The sequence below is a fragment of the Schistocerca gregaria genome, chromosome X (genome assembly GCF_023897955.1).
Source record: "Schistocerca gregaria isolate iqSchGreg1 chromosome X, iqSchGreg1.2, whole genome shotgun sequence".
In the NCBI taxonomy this organism is placed as follows: Eukaryota; Metazoa; Arthropoda; class Insecta; order Orthoptera; family Acrididae; genus Schistocerca; species Schistocerca gregaria.
The window spans coordinates 411,025,618-411,046,838 of NC_064931.1; the positions used below are offsets into that span (position 1 = coordinate 411,025,618).

Below are 21,221 nucleotides of genomic sequence, written 5' to 3' on the forward strand. Positions count from 1 at the left end.
GTGAAGTTCCATGTATTTGCCATACGGTTGAATGGAACCAACGCAATAAAGTGGAACAACGTGGGGACGCGACAAAATGGAAGAAATGAGGTATAGTGTTGGTGCGTGCTAATGACCACTCCGAGAATGAAATCGCCCTAGTTGTTGGTATATCAACACTACACTACACGAATTTCCGCTGTCAGTGAATGCAGGATCATCTCAACCAGTTTCTGAGCAAGCATTGGGAGAGGAGCTGCATGCAGTGGACATTTGGAGAGTAGAAATGCAAAAGGTTCTAAGTGCTAAATCTGATATTTGTTAGCAGAAGGACGAAACATTGGGAACCTAAAAAATTGAGAAGGTATTCTGATACCACAGAATTATGATGCTCAACGCATCACCAATAAAAATAATAAGACAAATTAGAAAATAAATACTTTATTAAGAACGTTCTAAGTGTGATACCAAGAAACTGACTGGTTCTAAGAGCCAATGAGGATGTTTTTCAAGTTGATTCTCGCAGAGGAGAAAACAGCAAATCAGTCGTAGTTAATAATGCTATTTATTTACACAAATAGCGCGGTTACCGGTTTCAAACCGACTGGTTCATGTTAAGACAGCTGTTACATTTGTTGTTGTTTACATTAGATGTTGGAGAAAAGCAGCCAACAAGAATGTAATATAAACGTGAACAGCCGTCTGAAGATACCTGTCGGATCGAAACCGGTAACGGCGCTATTTGCATAAATAAATTACACCATTAACAATGACAGGTTACTATTTTCTTATTTGCAAGAATCGGCCAGTATTTTGTATACTGCGGCGGTCTCGAAAATGTCAGTTTTCGACAAAATAGAAGAAAGAACGTTTTTGTTGTTCCAAGTGCCATTAATAACGGGGCACTAGGTTTTATTTTCAATAAAACAAGTACAGAAAAGTAGCATTAAGCTTTTAACTAGTAGAACAGTAGTATGCAAAAAACATATCTTTCAAATTTTAGAGCTCCGGACAGAAGGGCCTTGCACCATCTGCTAATGCATCTTTAAAAGACATTTTGTGTGGTTTGGCACCTGGACCAAGTCTAGTAACAGAGTACCGAGAACACAGTAGCACCGAGAATTCATTTTGTGAAAAAATGGCACTTAGAATGTTTTCCATTTCCAGTGTTGGTTTGGGGACGGTTACGTCGTAAAAGGCCGTTGTTCACAATGGCACAGAAGGCTTCGCGTGTTCAGTGGGCCAATCAACACAGAAACTGGACACTAGCTGGCTCTAAGCGTGTAGTGTGATCCAACGAGTCGCTATTTTTCCTCTTTTCATATGATGCAACGCGTCTAGTGCACCGACGTCCGAATGAAGCGTTGAACTCATTTTTTGTGGCAGTTGGCTCAGGCCACAGGTGGTTCTGTAATTTTTGGCGGTGTTTCTCGGACAGTGACTTGGGCCCATTGTTTCGGGTTAGCCGGCCGGTGTGGCCGAGCGGTTCTAGGCGCTTCAGTCTGGAACCTCGCGACCGCTACGGTGGCAGGTTAGATTCCTGCCTCGGGCATGGATGTATGGGAGGTCCTTAGGTTAGTTAGGTTTAAGTAGTTATAAGTTCTAGGGGACTGATGACCCCAGATGTTAAGTCCCATAGTGCTCAGAGCCATTTGAACCACTTTCTGGTTACCGGGAAGACGAAGACGTTTATTTCAGTTTTCCACTTTCTTCGACATCTTCATGACGAAACTGCTAAATACACTCTTGTCTTACATTATGGCAACAGCGGTTTTCACAGGGCTGCACACATATGTTCCGGGGTTGAGTATTAATCACAAGGCGACCGATTTCGCCAAATTTATTATATTTGCAGGGTGTGGCGGCAAATGAAGGTGACAGAAGTGGGAGCTCTAGATGGCTAACCGTTTAGAAAAAGTTAGCATTTTTGGCACAGGTCGGGCTTAGGTTCGCAGAAGAGCTTCTGTGGAGTTCGGAGGGTGGAGACGAGGTACTGGCAGAATTGAAGCTGTGTTACTGTAGTTTCCGGCCAGCAGGTGGCACAATGGATAGAGGACAGAACGGTAACGCGGTGTTCTTAGCGGTTGAAGCTCTACGCGGATATTTTTAATTTTCGTTTTTACGTTACTTCACAACAAATGAACCTAAATAATGATCAATATTAATATTATTATAAAAAGTATGAAAAGGAAAAGGAAAACTTTCGATTGCAAAGAAATTTGCAGACGGGGACTGTAAGACGTACATGAGAACTTCGTATATAAAATTAGATACTTTTATTACATTTCAAGTTGAAGAAGGACTTCCATCGTGTGGCATTAAAGCGATTCCTCCCAAATGAAATTCGCTAGTGGAGCCCTGAGATGCCTGTTTTATCGCGAGGTAAATAATTTCATGAAAAAGGTGCAAAACTGCTCTTATCTTATACAGAGGAGAAAGTAAAACTGTTTCAGAATACATTTCATTCTAAATAACTAGCAATGCCCGCCAATAACTGGCTAAATGATACGTTACGCATGGTTTGGTGTCAAAGTGTGTGGTGAAAGAGAACCTTTTTTGAATGTAAACCAAGCTAGTTTTTCTATAGAGACTTTAAAACAACCATATAACTGTGCAAATGCGGAGCTTATAACGCGTGCTAGATGCCGGGAAAATTACTGCTTCCCTGATTTGTACGACGAATATCACCCCAGAACGTGTGTATCATCAGCTGTAAAATAATAAAAGTATCTAATTTTATATGGGAAGGTCGCGTAGCCCTTACAATCCTTTCCTGGAAGTTTATTTGCAATCCCAAATTTTCCATTGCCTTTCCTTTTAATTTATTTTATAATAATATTAACAAATACAATATATTGAGCATTATTTCGGATTCTTTGCATTGTAAGTAACGTAAAAATTCAAAATAAAAAATGTCCGCATCGGGGTTTGACCCCAGTACCTTCGTTTTAGCGTTTTCTCTTCCTTCTGCTGCCTCGTACGACCCACTCCAAAAACGCAATTTTTTTCCTAAACGCTTGCTCAATCATTTCGTGCCAAGCGCTGCATATACACCATACGTTTGGAAAAAAATTGATGATAACAAGTACGAGCGGTCCCCTTGATAAGGAATACCTGAAGAAAGTTGTGGACTCTGTTCCGAAGTGAGGCAATTCTTACACCGAATTAGCGTGATGGCTCCTGCAGGTGAATTTTTTTTTGTCTGGTATATTTGAGTTTCGTACAGTTAGTAGTCATGAGTGTTTATACAGTGAAGTATAACGTTATTTAGTTTATTACTCAGACGTTCCATAGATCGTATGAATGAGTCTTTTATTGAAATGAGGTACAACGAGTCAGCCCTCAGGATACGTCTATGTGATTATTGTTAACATGAATGGACATATTTTTTAAGTTCTACTCATGCACTCACTCCGTCTTCAGGCCACGAGTGGCCTACTGGGACCATCCCACCGCCGTGTCATCCTCGGTGGAGGATGCGGTTAGGAGGGGCGTGAGGTTAGCAGACCGCACTCCCGGTCGTAAGATGGTATTCTTGACCGAAGCCGCTACTGTTCGGCAGAGTATCTCCTCAATTGGCCTCACGAGGCTGAGTGCACCCCGGAAAATGGCAACAGCGCATGGCTGCCTGGATGGTCACCCACCCAAGTGCCGACCACGCCCGACAGCGCTTAACTTCGGTGATCTAACGGGAACCGGTGTATCCACTGTGGCAAGGCCGTTGCCTCTACTCATGCAAGTACACTTAAAAACTAGTTTTTTCCAGGTTACCAGTTTTTAAATAAAAGTTTTTCCCAGGAATATATGGAATTATCCAGAATAAACGAATTTAGGTTAGATTTAAAACTTGCTTTGCTATCTGTTATACAGTTTATGTTATTGGGCAGACAATACAAAAATTTTTTGCTGCATATTGAAGTTCTTTTTGAGCAACAGACAGGTTTAACACTGGGTGATAGAGATCACTTTTCCTCTAATTTTGTAGGTATGAACCTCAATGTTCTGCTCAAATTTAGATGGATTATTTATTACGAATTTATTTAGCGAATATATGTATTGTGATGTTGCAGTTAAATGCCCAACTCCTTACACCGTTTTTACTGTTCGCTTTTGTGCTATTAATATTTTCTTTCTAACTAATGAGTTATGCCAGGAAAATATTGAATAAGACATTATTCAGTGGAAACATGCAAAATGTGTCATGTTCTCAAGTCTAGCAATTACAAGAAGATCAAAAGTACTGAATTTAATTACTTGAAGAGCTCAGTATTGTGCTTCTCCCAGTTCAAGTTTTCATTGGAACATTCTATCCTGTTTACTGATCCCTACTGATGTGCTACAGCAATTGTTGATATGACTGTTGTACAGAGCTGAATACAGTGTGTTTTCTCAAATTCTTTATAATTCTTCGAAAAACATCATTATCAAACTCTTCCGTTGTTTCCTCTCTAGTGGGATTTATTATGGCACTAGTATCGTCCGCAAAAAGTGACAGCTCTGCTTGAAGAATGTTAAATGGAAGTCGTTATGTTACTGTTGTGGTAATCCTAAGGGCAGTTCACCATCTACAGTCATGTGCCCTCATTCCACGAAACACTGCAGAGAGGGTTGAACGCTGGTGGCTGGCCTTTAAGTTTGCAACGCTGGTAAGTCGAAATGCATGACACTTGCTAAATGCTGAGATATAAAAATGATTAATATTTCAGCTTAACAGCACGAAGTAGGTAACAGTAACGCCATCTTCCTTCCTTATACCTGGAAAGATTAAGCATCGGGTTTATTCATCAGAAGTGGTATTTAAAAGTTGTTCGTTTCCGGGAAGATCGTGTTAACCCGCATATGCGAAGGATAATCGTCTATCACTAAGTGTAGCAATTCGACAGTGTCGAGATTTGGCGTGTCAAGACTGTGGTTTGTCGTCCATATTACTGCTGCCCGCATTGATCGGAATTCCACGACTGTTTTGCGAATATGGAGTTGATGAGTTCAGGATGCCCATAAGGAACGCCGTACAGGATCTCAGCGGTCCCGCACGAAAAGCGCCCAGAAGCACAGACGTAATGTTGGCTCGGTTGTGCAGAGCCGTACAACCACGTACTAGGAAATGATGTTGTTTATAACTAAGTGGCGCATGGAGTTCGAGAATCATGGAATGTAAACACGCGTCCATTGTTGCGGCCTCACTGACGCAGCAGCAAAGAGAGGCGCAGTGCGACCAGCAACACTAAACACAATAATAGCACCATCCCGTCTTTTCAGAGCACGCCCGGTTCATCCTACAGATTCATCCATGTATGGAGGCTCTGTGGAGAGCGGAAGTTTCCGGATGACATTCGTCATCGCCATCGGCTACGCGGCAAGCCCACGGTGAAATGGTATGGGGTAACATTGGGTACCCAACACGATCATCTCTGATTCACACTGCCTGTAATTTGGACAGAAGCTGTTCGATTTTTGACGTGTTTATGCCGGTGGCTGTATCCTATGTTGAAGGTCTCCGTTACGTTATCTTTCCACAAGAAAACACAAAATCCACAAAATTGCCCGTGCTGACGTGACGTACATACATTCATAGTAAAAGTTCACGACATGCTAGACAGAGATAGAAAAATAAAAGATCTCGAATCCCGTCTGCAAGTGAACCCAGGAAAAAAATGGCTCTGAGCACTATGGGACTTAACTTCTGAGGTAATCAGTCCCCTAGAACTTAGAACTACTTAAACCTAACTAACCTAAGGACATCACACACATCCATGCCCGAGGCAGGATTCGAACCTGCCACCGTAGCGGTCGCGCGGTACCAGACTGTAGCGCCTAGAACCACTCGGACACTCCGGCGAAACCAGGAAACAAAACAAGAATAATTTAATCATAAGTGCAGAAACAACAATATTCTCTCATAAAATGGTAGAATATTCTTAATATTCGAAAGGATAGTCACAGATATTTGCTCAAGTGCTGCTTCTTTGGAGGACAAAACAAGATTTAATTGCTAAGCGTGAAGTCATGGATAGCCATGCAGGAGCGAATTGGCAGGGCAGAAATGCAGCCCATTGACTTGCAGCCATAAAAGTACTCTGTTGTTTATTACATGGCTGTTCGTCTCATTTGTAAGCAGATAAGAACAATAATGTCGCAAATACACAATGTGACTGCTGTACTGTATCGACTTGTCCATTTACGAGAGACGTGGTGGGGAGTTACGGAGCTGCGTAACGTGTTTACTTCTTGCACAGGGAGGAAAGTTTTCCTTTCAGAGAGCGCAGGCGTATAATCTTTAGCAACCAGTACTATACATATTTTCACATACTGGACTGGCATTTTACTATACCAAGATACGAAATAATGTATCAAACTACTGAGGGAAGTTCCATATTTTAAACAGTATAAATGTTCGTGTCGAATTCTTTCTGTGCCTTTAACTGAATTCCGTTCTCTTTAACGGGGATATTTGTACGCAAAGCTACGGAGTGAATTAAGTGAATTAACAAGTGACAAAATTAAAACGTCATAATAAATACCACTAGTTATTCTCTTTTTTCGACTTCGGCTAGCGAGAGATTACGAAAAATAGCCAGCATTATTCATTTTGAACTAGTTCTCCAGTCCATTTATCGCTTTACGCTTGATCTTCATTTTACCACTATCTTTTTTTTTCCTTTTTCTTGCATTGATTTTTATTTTCCTTCGACTGGATACCTATGAAATTTTACATAAAATTTCCAAGAATAATTTATTTTTATCATATCTTGCGTTACATCTATTTTCCATGTTTTTATTTATTTCTTGGGTCCACGGTTTGTCAGTTTTACTGTTGTCTACACGATTGAAAATTTTTTTCTTGATTTTACAGCTGTCCGTCACCATTATGTGGTCGAAGAACTTAACTTGCCATTTTATTCTTAAGTCGGATACCTTACTTTTATCATTCTCGAGATGTTGGTCAACTACGCTTTTTTATTATTTTGTTGTCGAACGATATACCATTTTACCGGCATTCGAATCCTTTTGGAAGAATGTGTTCAGTTTTGTAGCATCCTTTAAGATTTGCAGTGAAATTTGCGCTAAAGTAGCTACGGAATTTTCTAAATACGGTTCGGAAGACCGGTGTCAACACACTGTCTTTCTTCCGTGGAAGACGTAGACACCGTATAACAAATTCAGTTCGATGTCGGAAGCGGTGCGTTCTGACGTTTGGAGATAATAAACTTCATCTAATGAAGTTATCTGTGTCAAAAATATTTCATCTGATGAAGTTATCTGTGCCAAAAATGAGTAAAGAAAAGGAGAGAAAGGTTTAACGTCCGGTCGCAGACAAGGTGATTTGAAACGGATCGCAACGTCTGTCCGGACAAGGATATGAAATGAAATTATTCGCGTCTTCGTGAAAGGAACTATACGCCATTTGCCTGAACTGATTTCCGGAAACCGCGGAAAACAAATCTGGGTAGGTGCTGAACTCCTTTCCAAGGAACCAACGTGGCATTTGCCTGGAGCGATTTAAGGAAATTTGGATGGACGGATTTGAATTTGAACCGTCGTTCTCACGAAAGCGAGTCCAGTGTGGGAGCTCGAAATGTGACGAAGACAACTAGCCAAGCTGTCAAAACAAGGTACCAATTTCGACGGGGTAGTCTGAAAACTCACAGATGCATTTATTTTGCTGAAGTTTTTGTTGAAAAATTAATTTTTGTTATCGCGAGAAACTGTCGTTTACTATGTCTCGTTATCAAAGTTATCTATTTGCGCACGTATATTATGATCCGATTACACAACTAATGAGGAATTACTGAATAGAACTGGAGGGACAAGAAATTTGTGGCACAACTTGACCAAAAGAAGGGATCGGTTGGTAGGACACATTCTGAGACATCAGCGGAGTACCAATTTAGTATTGGAGTGAAGTGTTGGGGATAAAATCGTAGAGATGAATACAGTAAGCAGATTCAGAAGTTTGTAGGTTGCATTAGTTATTAGATGAAGCGGCTCGCGCAGAAGAGAGCAGCATGGAGAGCTGCATCAAACCATCTCCTGACTGTAGACCACAACAACAATAACATATTATAATTTGGAGCAGTGATTTTACTGATTGTCACCACTACAGCGATAAAGTATTACAGCTGGTTCATTATATTTATGTGAAGGATGGAATTTCAGTTCACTTCTAAAACTCGCAAGCTAAAACTACGTTCCATTTCAGCTCGTAAATTACAAGGCACTCGTGGTACTCATACTCTTCAGCAGCATGTACTCAGAAATTAACAGAAAATATGGAATTACGCGTCTGAAAAAGTCACAAACGCTGGATTTCATGTTATGCTGCATCAGTATGCTCGTGAGCCTTCTGATGCAGCAGAGATAACAGCCTGGATAAATTTCCGTGTACGGTTGCAGCCACAAAAATAGGACGAAGACACAATTTTTCTACGATACGTTCTCAACTATTTCCTTAAAACGTGCGCCAGATAACAGTAGTATTCATCCCCTGATCGTGAGGGGCAATTTCGTTAATAGCTTAAATATAAGGCGCTATCGATAGATCTGCTTAAATCATCCCAAGTGGGCCGCGATTTACGATCTGCGCACGATAAGGAGAACAAGTACGTGCGAGGAGGCGAGGCGGCTCGATTTACAGGAATACTGCTACCGCGTCTGAAGATCACATTGAAATATTAGTCAGCTCTGCATGGCGTTGATCAAATGCCTTCCATTTTAGGTGCACGAGCTTTATTGTTTACTACCTCGCCGTTCTTATGGAGCACTTTAGATGTGCAGCACTTGGCCATGGTGGAAAAAAAATTTAACGAGAGCAAATCAACCGTAGTTTTTATTAAAGAACTTTCGAGGCATTAGTAAAGAGCCATTTCTGATATACAGAAAAATTGTATAATTAATTTTCTTCATACAAGAGCTCTGCTTTCTATCGATACCTTTTAGAATAAAATACTGACGTAATGAATGCTTTGTCGTCGTGTATGATTAATTTTTAGGTAAATTGGTGTGAGAGACGTGAGCCATAATGACATTTTTTCGTTTGACATATGTTTTCTTTCGCTAGAATCTATTGTAAGTACGGTATATACAAAAACATAGTGTGCTCTCAGAATTGTGATAGCAAACAGTTATTAACACTTTGTTGTATATCTGTATGCACTTTATATATGCCGGCCGGAGTGCCCGAGCGGTTCTACAGTCTGGAACCGCGCGACCACTACGGTCGCAGGTTCGAATCCTACCTCGGGCATGGATGTGTGTGATGTCCTTAGGTTGGTTAGGTTTAAGTAGTTCTAAGTTCTAGCGGACTTATGACCTCAGTAATTAAGTCCCATAATGCTCAGAGCCACTTTATATATAGTTGTTAAGATGTAATAATGTAAACCTGCCATCTGAAATCCACTGCTCTACACTTTTCCATGCGTTATACTCATCGTTAATATTACTCTCGAGAGCTTTCTAATGTTATCTATCCACCTTACACTAAGTCGTAGTCTCGGTCTTTTGGTTTTTATTGCAATCAAACAAACTCGTTGAACAATTCTCAGTCTTTCGAAAGTTTTTCACTTTATTTGTGAGTGTGATGTAATTAAAGTGCCCATAAAATTTATGCTTGTTATTCTTAGGTTATATTTAATTAGAAATTAATAAATGATCCCTCTCTTTGCGATCTGTTGACTTTTGTCACGAAGTGTATGCACGGTCTCAGCTGAGTGGCTTTCATCAGTTCCACACGAGACAGATATTTTTATTGAAATTACGTTCTCTGAGTAGTTACGGAGTTACTTCGCAGAACGTGAGATATAAACTGTACAAAAAAGTCACAAGGACTAAATCATATGACTTGAAAACAAAAATATTTGTCGAATTATCATCTAACTGATACACTGCATTGGAGTAGCAGGATCAGAAAACGCATCTCGATCTACAATGATCATCCAGAATATTATGACCATCGATCTACTTTCGTCCAGGCGATGACAGTGTCCCCTGGAGATGAATGACTGCTAGTCAGACACAATGACGGTTCATGTAGTATCAGTGAGCGTGCTATCCGTGTGTAGAAAGGGGAAGCTTCAAAATGGCTCTGAGCACTATGGGACTTAACATCTATGGTCATCAGTCCCCTAGAACTTACAACTACTTAAACCTAACTAACCTAAGGACATCGCACAACACCCAGCCATCACGAGGCAGAGAAAATCCCTGACCCGCCGGGAATCGAACCCGAGAACCCGTGCGTGGGAAGCGAGAACGCTACCGCACGACTACGAGATGCGGGCGAATGGTGAAGACACGCGATCTCTCTGAGTTTGACTGAGGTGCAGATTGTGAAGGCCCGGAGGCTCTGCACGAACATTTCGGAAACTGCACGACTTACCGGGTGCTCGAGGAGTGCTGTGATGAGTGTCTTCAACATGTGGCGAAACCAAGGTGAAACCACGTCCAGATGTCATAGGGTTGGGCGGGCACCCTTCATTGCAGAGGTAGGGCGTCATGGGCTGGGCAGTCTGGTAAAACAGGACAGGCAGTGAACTGTGGCGGAACTAACATCGGACTTTAATTCTGGGCAGAGTACAAGTATGTCTGAACCTACATTATACCGAACACGCCTAACGATTTGCCTCAGCAGTCTACGACCTATGCATGAGCCACCACGAAATCGGGAACTACGACTGAAATGGACACGTGATCATCGGCTATGGACGTTGGTGCAGTGGCAGAGAGTTCCATAGTCTGATGAATCCCGATATCATCTTTATCACGCTGACGGGAGGGCGTGAATCTGTAGTCTTCCAGAGGAACAGCTCCTTGACGCCTGTACTGCGGGACGGAGACGAGTTGGCCGCGGCTTCATTATGCTCTGGGGAACATTCACGTGGGCAGCCATGCGTCCAGTGGATCTCCTGCAAGGCACCGTGATGGCCAAAGAGTAACGTTCACTGATTGCAGACCACGTACACACCCTCAAGACGATGGAAATGGAAATGTCGTGTGGCTAGAGCCTCCCGTCGGTAGACAGTTCGCCTGGTGCAAGTCTTTCGAATTGTCGCCACTTCGGCGACTTGCGTGTCGATGGGGATGAAATGATGATTAGGACAACACAACACCCAGTCCCTGAGCGGAGAAAATCTCCGACCCAGCCGGAAATCGAAGCCGGGACGTTAGGTATGACATTCCATCGCGCTGACCACTCAGCTGCCAGGGCCGGAGCTTCACGACGATCATGTTCTCCAACGACAGTGGCATTTTTCGACAAGATAATGCGCCAACTCACGAGGCCAGGAGTGTGATTGAGTGGTTTCAGGAATACAGTAGCGAGTTTCAATTGATGTGTTGGTTCCCCAACTCGCCAGATCTGAACCTCATCGAACACGTCTGGGATGTGGTTGAAAGTGGCATCATCGCTCATCGCAACCCTCCGCGGAATTTACGGAAATTAGCTGACTTGTGTCTGTAGATGTGGTACCAAATCCAGCGACGTACCAAGGTCTCATTGCTTCCATGCCTCGAATCATAGGTGCTGTTATCCGTGCCAAAGGCGGATGTACTGACTACTAGGCAGGTGGTCATAATGTTCTGGCTGATCGGTGTGTATCTACGCTCTGCCCGTGTGGCGGCAAGTATACTGTTTACCACACTATCTTGTTTCTCTCACCAGTGATCAGTCGAAAGAATGACTGTCAGTTAATCTTCGTATGAGCTATAATCTATCTGATTTACATAAACGGTTATTTCGCAGGTTTTTCGTGGCATGTGCTAGTGGAGGTGGCGTCGAACCTGTGCAGGTATTCCTGCAATTCACCACAAGTCTCTGGCAAAGTGAAAAAACGTTGTACGCTGATAGACTTATGGAGTCTCTACACTTTCCACCAGGCTATATTCCTGTACCACGTGAACATAAATACAGTTGTGGTATCTGAAAACGCTGAAATGCAAAATATAGCAATAACAAATCTGTTATGCAAGATATAGTGTTTAATAAGCTTACATTAACAGCATAAAAGTGTTTGAGTTTTGGAGATGTTCTCTAGTCACAGTAATGATAGCTGTTGACGAGAACAAGTGAAATTAAACTGAAGTCACGCTCGGCAGGAAGTATGGGAGAGGAGTTACCGCCTAAAGTAATGTCGCCAAAGCGTCATTCTTGCTTGAGCTCCTCGTCTGGCACTTCACTCCGTGCTCTATACGTACTGCAATGTTCAGCTTCGTCTTCCATGGTGGCGCTGAAAATGTAGGGAACTTCAGTGTTTTTGATTTCCAGTCTCGTAGAATTCTAAATTACTTGTGTTGTATAGTACCAATTCAGTTAGTTGTTGTCTCTATTGCTTTATTTGAGAAAAACTTATTTGTTTAAATACAGTGAAGATTACTAATCAAATAAGAGGTGGAGAAAAACGAAATAAGCCTTAAGTGAAGTCAGTTCTCGATATTCATTGTCCTGTGATCAAATCTAAAGCGTGGCGTATTATAAAAGTAATGTGTATTAGTGATAATTCCCTTTCCACATTTTCACTGATTTCTTCTTATTTTCATTTCGGTTGTTAAGTTACAGGGTACATTCACATGTCAGATGGTTAACTGAAAGTGGGTGTTACCCGTATACTAAAGTAATTCCTATGTTCTGATTTGCCGGACAGGTCCCCCTCGCCCACAGTTGATCTCTTAATAGTGCATGAATCTCAACGAGTAATTTTGACGTAAACTGCCTCCTAATATCTAGACTGCTGTTTCAAATGGCAGAAAGTGCGTGGTCCGTTTATTAGGACACTATATTATGAGAGAAAATTGATCCCTAAAGACAGCCGTAATGATGTTTGGTGTGAGTAATTTATGGGCAGCAGATCCACTTACGTCGGCCTCTATAATTCATGACACCCTGCAGCGTTTCTTGTTCTTAAAATTCTATAAAGAAGATATTTTAAACAACACGGCCCTTGGTTGATTTATTTCGATCATTACCATATCAGGCACCTGCCGTTACCTATCCCTCAGGTGTAATGGAGTCATTTTTGTCTACACATACACAAAGAATAATACGAAGTAGCGCTTGAAACTCCTTCAGTAATGTGTTCACATCGAACCACTTCTTCCGTCAACTGTTTATTACATTTGTAATGACAATGATATATGATTATTTATTTATCTAAGTCAATATTCCTTTCTTATGTCTGCTGTTGTGATACTTAATCTATCGAACTCCTTATCTTGAGTCAATATGTGAGATCGTCTTGAGAGTAGAATATGTTACCGAGTTACTACATGAATAAATATTAGCCTGCCAAACGCTTTTCTATTATTCACTGTTCCATTGTCAACGATGTTAATAAATTATTTATATCATTAGTCATCAAGGTTTCGCATTCCTTCTTCTGAAGCGTTCTAACCTAGTTCTTTCAAAAATGCAATGAATCATCGTCTCGGCTCTTCCTTGCGCCCTTTCAAAAAGTCCTTTCGTCCGATGACCGTTTGTTTATATCATCGACATTCATCTAGAAACATTCTGCAGCAAAAGTGGAACTCCTGGTTCGTTTCTCAGAGAGTGCATGTTCCTCAGCTTACTTTCGGAGTGATAGGTTACCACCACATCCCCATCTTCGGCTTCGAATAGATATGATATTCTGCACAAGCATGTCGTAGGTCCGGATTCGGCTTTCAACTTCCCATGTTACGTGTTGAGTATATTTATGTTAATTGCTATCGGGCTGTCACTGAAGATTTAGTGCTGCCATTCAGCAAGACGAAACTCTTTTCTCGTGTCAGTGCGACCTCATAACTAATGCGTTACACAGCTGCAATACACTGAGTACATGTTACTGAATAAAATGAAAGTCATTATGAACTACAGACGTTTGAACTCAAATGGAAAAATGTCCCTGACAGTTTCAAAAGTTACCATCGGTTTCTACGAATGTGTGATAGCTGAACAGAATCTAACTCACCTTACAGAGATAATATACCTGAGCGTTTCCAGATTGAAGACTGTCGTCATCAGACTGTCGATGATGCAATCAGTTCTCCAAAATTACTAAAACATGCATAGCAGTCGTTATCATATAACAGAAAGTCCTTATATTTGCTTACAATTGTCCACAGATGTCCCCTTTCTCATTTCTATAACTGCATAGCAGTCTACATCCACTGTTGGTCTTTAGGACCTTAACCTGGTACCAGCGTAATCGACTAACAGTGTTAACAGTAACTGCACTCTGTTCTGCTCGCAAATATACTGTATATGTATGTATGTGTGTGTGTGTGTGTGTGTGTGTGTGTGTGTGTGTGTGTGTGTGTGTGTGTGTATGTGTATGTGTGTGTGTGTGTGTGTGTGTGTGTGCTTTTGTCACACTCTAATGAAGAGAGTTACTGACAAGCGTACGTTCACGCTTTGTTGTGTTCTACTCATACCGTTAGAGAAACTGATGGTTTATGGTGAGAGCCTTATACTTCGAAACATGTTATTTTGTTACGAGGACATTGCAGTAAAGTGTGTTGAATGCTACTAAGCTATACCGATCCTTAACCAACCAATTTATGTGTTAAGATAATTGACGGGATGTAGATATCGATTTTAGTGAGTAAATTTTTCGGAACAGCTGTTGGAACTGTCTTTCAATGGTCACAACCTGCATTTTCGTATCATGTTACACGCTTGACATTTCTTAAACTGAATAGTTTCGGGAACGTTACTTTTGGCTGAGTCATCATTCTTAACACAAAGCGAAGAAATATTCTTAATTATTGTCGAATTTTTAGCAGTCTATCAGAGGCAGAACACTACAGCAAACTGAAAGAATCGATTTGTGAATGTCAGGAAACTCACAGTTGTAGAAATAGGGTCAACAGGAGAAACAGACTTGACGACCGGTTTTGAACTGTTGCAGAGTGTTGTAAAGTATGGATTTTTTCAATGAGGTCATCTCAAAAGTGAAGCTGGTAAGGATGAAGAACTCGAGCAGCGAATTTTTCTCTCTTGTCAAGGTTTACGAGATGATTTGAGGTTGTCGGAAAGAATTCATATCCCCCGTCGGAGGTTCGAGTCCTCGAACCTCCGACGGGCATGGGTGTGTGTGTTGCCTTTAGCTTAAGTTAGTTCAAGTTAAATTAAGTAGTGTGTAAACCTAGGCACCGATGACTTCAGCAGTTTCGTCCCATGGGTACATACTATAAATTAAAAAAATCGTAATTAGCTGCAGAGACGAGATCAGTATTACATCCAAAGGCGATGACGTTGTGTAGAACAACTCCTTTAACAGATACGAGTGTACAGTTGATTGCAACATGTAATATGCATAATTCTATATTCCGACATAATTGTCGTAAGGAGTGTGACCATAATATGACTCAAATGTTTATTTGACACTACAATAGCGAAGCCATAGTCTCAGTACATAAAATTTTTATTTTTATTTTATTTTTTAAAAGAAAATTTTTAGGTGCTGTGACTATGGCTTCACAATTGTTGTGTCAAATAGACATTTAATATGCTGACGTTGTATCGTATTTCTTGTTAATGTAGGCCATGAGTGCAACTGTGGCTCAATTAGATGGGGATTTAATCGAAAAGTTTACATTTAAAATATATGTGTTCCGAGAGGAAACTATTTCGTACTGAAGTCAGTGACGTGTCGTAATCACATTTTCACAGTTATCTCGCTAACGACTCGATCGCAGGCCAGTGTTTACTCTGACGTTTTTGCATCTGCTCTTTCGTACACATCTGTTTCCCTCTTAATCATAATACACTCTGTTATATGTGATTGTAGAGCACACAGGGTGCGAAATTCAATAAACAGAGCTGACACCTCTGACAGCAATAACGACCCTAATCCCTCTGGGAGTAAAGTGTAAATGAGTTTCGATAACAGAGATGGGAATGTCATTCCTACTCCTTCAAACCTACGACGCAGCGCTGAAAAGTAATGCTCAGAATTTTTCATGCGAAAACTCTTGAAGCCTTTGAAATAAAACAAACTTTACTAACATTCTACATCTTAAGTCTTCATGTCTACATATTTATTTCTCAACATAGTCACCCTGATGGCGAACACATTTCTCCCAACGAGAGGCCAGTTTGTTGATACCGTCACTGAAGAATTTTAGACGTTGTTGGCGGGACCATAACCTCTTCTCTGCTTGCACCCCTTCACCAATATCAAAGTGAAGTCCTTGGAGATATTCTTGAAGTTTTGGAAAGAATTGAATATCCATGGGGCCAAGTAGGAGTGTATGGAGGATGATCGATGGCGTCGGATTGTTGCAGATGTCACACCGCTCGTGTGTGGTCCGGCATTGTCAGGTTGAAGGGAAGGATGGGACATGTATAGAGGAACTCTTCGGATTCGAAACTCGATTACAGCACGCTGTTTCTCATTCACTGACATAGTCACGTTTCACACCGCCATGGCCGCGCGGGATTAGCCGAGTGGTCTGTTGCGCTGCAGTCATGGACTGTGCGGCCTATCCCGGCGGAGGTTCGAGTCCTCCCTCGGGCATGGGTATGTGTGTTTGTCCTTAGGATAATTTAGGTTAAGTAGTGTGCAAGCTTAGGGACTGATGACTTTAGCAGTTAAGTGTCATAAGATTTCACACACATTTTTGAACACACTGCCATGTTAAACGCTGCAATTTGGAGTCCTCAAGCGGCAAATGGCTGCAACTTGCTTTAGCGAAGCAGGAAATTCGAAGGAGTAACATGCATGACATATAATACCTCAACTTATATCGAGAACAGAATAAAAAACTTCGGTGGCATTACTTTTCAATACGCCTTCACATATCAGATGTCATCAATCGTAGCGGCGACCCACGGTCATATGTTTTCATTGTATGGGAGATCAAGAAAACGTGCTGGCCAGGGTAAGAGTCGATCACCCTCTGTATCGCGGTAGGTCGGGACAGCACGGACAACGAGCGGCCTTGCGTTATCTGGTTGAAAGTTAACGCCGCGGACACCACTTCTTGTAGATATTTATCGAAAATGATATCGTACCATCATCAGCAGCTATGAGCAACCATTATTATTGCTATTAGTTTCGATTATCGCAAATAAGATACAGGCAGAGGCATTTTGTCAGTTATAGTATTCGTGTGGATACATTCGTGACGTTCAACCACACTTCATAATGTCTAAACCGCAAATCGATCGTTAGAACCTGATATATAAAGTCTGAATATTGTTCAGAAGAATCAATGTCGTCAATAACAAAAAAATATGTCAATATAATGCACACTATTTTGAATAGTTCTAAATCGTTAGAACACATTTCAGTTAGATGCCTGAACCGCATCTGACCGCTCAGAAATTCCGTGCGTTGTACTGTTGTCTTATTTGACATTGGATCTTCTGAACAGTGCTTGGATTTCGTTAATCGGGTTGCGATATTCAGTTTGCATTTCAACGTTATGTAGAGTAGGGTTTAACGTCGTGTATATATCTACTCAAATTCTGTGTCTGTGCCTGTGCTTGGTGATGCTATGTGATAACAGAAACCGGTAGCCATAATACAGGTTTTTAGTAGCACCTAACGGTGCCATGGTTCCAGTTTTTTTTATTTCAAATATTTGCAAGGTATACCTGGAAACGATCGGCTAAATGACCTTTCCTTTCTTTGAGCAGACCCTAGCACGTATTTCGATATTACCGTACCGCACACAACTCAGCCAGAGGACTACCGCCAAACGACTCCCGTGAGAAATCTCGTAAGATCTCTGACGGGGTTTTGGTTTGATCTTTTTCTCGTTTTCTTCTCGCGGCGGGGCTCACAGCAGCTCCAGCACTTGGAAGAACAATTGAGGAGGTCTCCCGGGTAGCAATACCGTGGTGGGAATTACTCAATCGTCGGAGCGAACACGTAAAGTAATTTGTCGGCGGAACACGTGTGACGGCTCCAATAGCCAGCACTTAGGCGCCGCCAGCTGCTGCCCTTTCAGAAGGACTCGGCTCGACTCGCTCCTCCTTTTGCGAACATGCGGGAGCGCCGACAACAAGTTGATAGTCTCCGCGCACAGCTTTAGCATCCTGGGAAATGTGTCAGGTGTGCCACGAAATGGACTTTCACACGGCGTCCGATTAACTTTTATAATCCCGGCCGGCTATGAGGCGAGCCTTGGGCCAACTGCGTGCAATATATCGCCCCTGGTCCCCATCACGCTGCTTATTTCACACCTAATGCGTTACACTGCTTGCCTGCGGCTCGGAAATTTCCACAGCCTCTTTCGAGCCCAGCATGAGTGGTTCTAAATCGTTTGCATTATTAACGGGAACAAAGGTTAGCGCTTTGCAGTCTTATAAATTGCACGGACGCCGGTACTTGCACTATGAACTGTGTTCCTACTTTGTACCTAATTACGTCGGTGTGCGGTGATGGGTCTGTTGTTAGCGGCCCGTGTCTCCGGCGTCATGGGGGAAGTATTATTTGTAGTAGACAGCGTTGTGAAACTTTCTTCCTTCTAACTCGAACTCGAGAAACCCAAGTACATATCCTGGCATTCTGCTAATCGCGAAATTACCCGCTTTCACAGATCAGAGCGAAATGACCTCGTTCAACACTACTGCCGTGGATGTGAGAGTTCAATTGGGTATCATAACATGATAGTTCACGTAGGGCGTTGCAGGTGAACGTGTATAGAACTGAAAAGTCACTAAAGTCATTAACCTTCTGTCTCGTTGAGATATCTCTTCACTCAGAAAGTAGTGCGTAGTAACAGCTTTATTTGAGAGTCATCACTAATGCAATAGGGATCGTTACAAAAACCACTATAAAATTTGACTTAAAAGCTGTTGTCATTGAATTATAACGAGCAATTTTGGATACCAAAATGATTCTCTTTTATTGGTTACGATAAAAGCACGTATGGGCAAAATGTTTAAGATCATCGTTGAGTAAAAGTTACGAAAGGCGATGATTTTACCTCTCGTGATAATAATAATCATTCAAAATGACTGTCGGCACACTCCGATAATACCCAGTGATAAGATACAGGTTACAGAATTACGCATAATAATTATGACGCATGTACTATAAAGATAGCTGGGTTATTCACACACAGATCCACAAGGAGAGTGACATGATGATATTTTCTGCCTAGCTCAAAACTTGGTGTGCAAACGTGTTCCGAATGAGCTCTTTCTGTGGCCTCAATAGTATTTTTCCGATCTTTCAGAAGCCTACACGAAACGCGTAGTTTCTCCAATGTTTATTAAAACTATAGAAATGTTTGTAAAATAGCTCAAACGATCCGTCAGTTTGAGCAATAGCGAAAGCCACAATTGGCCCAATAAAGGTGCAGATACAGTTCAATAATAAATAAATCACTAACCATGGGTCGAAACTAGGGCGTTATCAGAATCTTCTCGTGCACCATTTATCTGCATCCAACCCACCAAAGCGAGAAAATCAAACTCTTGAGTTTAACCACCCAAAGCTTGGTACAATTTTGGAGCGTGTGACCAATCGCTTTCGTCCGCCTCTCAGGATAGGAGTAACTCTACTGCTTCTGAAAGAAAATCTATGAAATATTATTTACTAATTAATGTGATTCTGGGTGGCAGATGTTAGCGATATATGTACTCAATGAGCCATATATGTTACTCAGTTTTTTTGCAGTGAATGTTGTTCTGGTTGCCAGTGACGGAAATGACTAATCAGCCAAATACGTTTCGACCTTACATCCCCGTAAGGCAAGGAAAATAGCTTTGTATGAGGGATCTCCTAGAAATAACGAATAAACCATACAAGGAAATACATTTTAATTTACAGGTGAGAGGGCAACATTTGTTAATTGTGTACTAAGTTTAAGTTCCAGGTCGAAAACGTTGCTCTGTGTGACAACTATCTGCATTCACGACATCCTGGAACCGCACTCGAGATACTGTTTCACAAATGTCCGCAGCAGTTTTCGAACGGGGGACTATGGAATGTTCAGTAGTAGTGCGTCGGCTGCCGTGCATCACTTGAAGATCGCGCAGTTCCTCCAGCGTTCTCAGCCTTGGCAGTAGCAACTTCTTCAACAATTTGTGGCTCATTTAGCCGTCAGCCTCTCCCAGTAGCAATTCCCAAATCGCCAGTGAATTCGAAGTACTGAATGATGTTCTACAACCTCGATGTTGAAAAAGGACCCCTCCATATCCTTTATCGCTTCTATACTAGCTAAGATCAGCAGCACTGTTGCTGTTGTTTTGATAAAACAGTTTTAGGAGTAAGTCCTGCTCACCTTGTTCAGACAAATGTTGACTGTCTGCATCTGAAATGCACACTGCTGCTAGTACTTCAGTCCTATGCCCCTGTACCAGCACTGGCTCTAAACGGCAAGTCATAACGCTGACACTACTATCAATCAAATTCCCGTAGCGCAGAGTCTGAACGTCATTCCTATGAAGTTGGGTACTCGTACGATAAATATTTTTACGTCTACATTGGCTCAAGTAGCGAAAGTGCAATTACAGAACCACTCTGTAAATCAAGGGATAACGTTACGTTGACACTGGGGTCGTCGGAAGCGACATCCACCAGTTCCATCTACGTGTCGGTAGTGACGCTGTTGTGGTGGGGGGTGGCTGTTAGTGTTTAACGTCCCGTCGACAACGAGGTCATTAGAGACGGAGCGCAAGCTCGGGTTAGGGAAGGATTGGGAAGGAAATCGGCCGTGCCCTTTCAAAGGAACCATCCCAGCATTTGCCTGAAACGATTTACGGAAATCACGCAAAACCTAAATCAGGATGTTCGGAGACGGGATTGAACCGTCGTCCTCCCGAATGCGAGTCCAGTGTGCGAACCAATGAGTGACGCTATTGTGATTCTTCACTTCCATAGTGGTATCAATACAGTTTCGCAATGCCACCTAGTGAAAAAAAAAGTTTGCTTACGGAATACCGAACCAGCTTTCTGACTGAGATGAAATACGTCGTTTTCAACGAGAAGAAATCGCTATGTCAGAAAGTAATCTACTTTCGTGCGTTGGCCATGGAACTATTCTAGGGCCATTGGAGACCAAAGGCAGAACGTCATGACAGAGTTAAGGAAAGGAAATACTTTGTTTCGACATGCCACGACCACACTATCAGTGACGTCAACCGGTCTGTTGGTCTATTAATGCGGACTGCCTGACGAGTATGCAAGGACTGGTGTCCCACTCATGGCCATGCAACCCGGACTAAGATTAGCTGTAAAAAGATCTTAACCGACGGTGACCGGAGACTGGTATCACGACTGCCAATGACAATAAATTTCAAACCTGACATGAATTGC

General features: G+C 41.9%; 1 protein-coding gene and 1 pseudogene across 1 annotated transcript in view; one reads left to right on the forward strand and one right to left on the reverse strand.

Moving 5' to 3' along the window:
* The window catches only part of LOC126298105 (neuronal PAS domain-containing protein 4), a gene marked incomplete at its 3' end in the record, with an annotated part of 1,124,810 nt that overhangs the window by 116,956 nt on the left and 986,633 nt on the right, over positions 1-21,221 (forward strand). The gene's annotated exons all lie outside the window — the stretch shown is intronic.
* LOC126299841 (5S ribosomal RNA) lies at positions 3,588-3,705 on the reverse strand (annotated as a pseudogene).